A 1,251-nucleotide genomic window follows, 5' to 3' on the forward strand; every position below is an offset into this window, starting at 1 on the left:
ATCTCCTGTATATATTCTTAAATACTGTAATGTTGCATGCAATCAACTCCCTTTATGTTTAGTAACAAAATTTGCAAATATATTTCTATTTCAAAAAAGAAAAGGTACAATGACAAATTAAGAATATATAACCACATTACTAAATCCTGGAGGGAAAAACAAACTCTCACTATGTTAGTAAGATTAGTCATACTTTCAGCCAAGTAATTACCATGAACACATGTAAGCAACTACATGATTTTAAGTTACAGACATTAAACCTCTACAATTCTGACCATAACATTAAACCTCAACAGTTATGACCGTGACTTTCTCTATCTTCTGAGTAGTGAGAAACATTATTGATTCCTTTTTCCTCCTTCCAGTTAAATAGTAGGAAAACTGGACAGTTGCATTGTACTTTCCTTAGTCTGTGTTCAAGGTAATGGGAACAAATGATGGACTATGGAAACATGTCAAATTTTCTGACATCAGCAATTCAAGAAATGTCTCTCTACTAAATTATCTCACTAATTCTGTAACATCAAAACTATTCTGCCTTTTTCATAATCACCTTTACTATGCTTGAGGTCTGAATAGACAACACAAGAAAGGCTTTTGTTATCAATCAAGCAATTAATATTCATTGAGTATCGCAAGTATGCTTTGAGTGTCATCCTTGCAGAGGGGACACACTAGTCTCCTCTGTATCATTCCAATTTTAGTATATATGCTCCCAAAGTGAGCATTGGATGGTGCTTTTGGAATCAGAGCATTATGGGAGTTATACAGTCCACACATGAACAATATAAAGATTTACTCATTCCATTAAAAGATATAAAGCTAATTTACTAGGACTAAATATCTTCCAGGATGACAAAACTTTCCCCAGTCTACTGGTTTAGTACACATTTTTATTCAATATATCATACAATAAAAACAATAATAATGTTGCAAAGTGCACCTTCAGTGGAGATGGGCTGTATTAATATTTACTGAATTATCAAACTAAGCCATAGTTTTATGTAGATACTAAGCCAAAGAAAATCATGGTAATATATCTTAGATTGCTTTCTCAACACTGCCACTGAATAGTGTCAACACTGTATATAGTGATTAATCAAAATATTGTGGCCATGCACTGCCTTGGAAAATGCTAGTATCAAAGATTTAGATAAGATTCTTCTATTCAGCAAATGAGAGCAGATCATATTAAAGAAATAGAGGTCTTGGAAGTTCCCAAAGTGCACAAAATAGAAACATAATGAGCTA

General features: G+C 32.8%; 1 non-coding gene across 1 annotated transcript; it reads right to left on the bottom strand.

The window, feature by feature from the left end:
• Positions 1 to 618: 618 nt before the first annotated feature.
• LOC114227188 (U6 spliceosomal RNA) lies at positions 619 to 728 on the bottom strand. Its single transcript, XR_003613268.1, has one exon. It is a non-coding gene; the product is annotated as a U6 spliceosomal RNA (small nuclear RNA).
• Positions 729 to 1,251: the final 523 nt, after the last annotated feature.

This window comes from Eptesicus fuscus, chromosome 1, assembly GCF_027574615.1.
Source record: "Eptesicus fuscus isolate TK198812 chromosome 1, DD_ASM_mEF_20220401, whole genome shotgun sequence".
In the NCBI taxonomy this organism is placed as follows: Eukaryota; Metazoa; Chordata; class Mammalia; order Chiroptera; family Vespertilionidae; genus Eptesicus; species Eptesicus fuscus.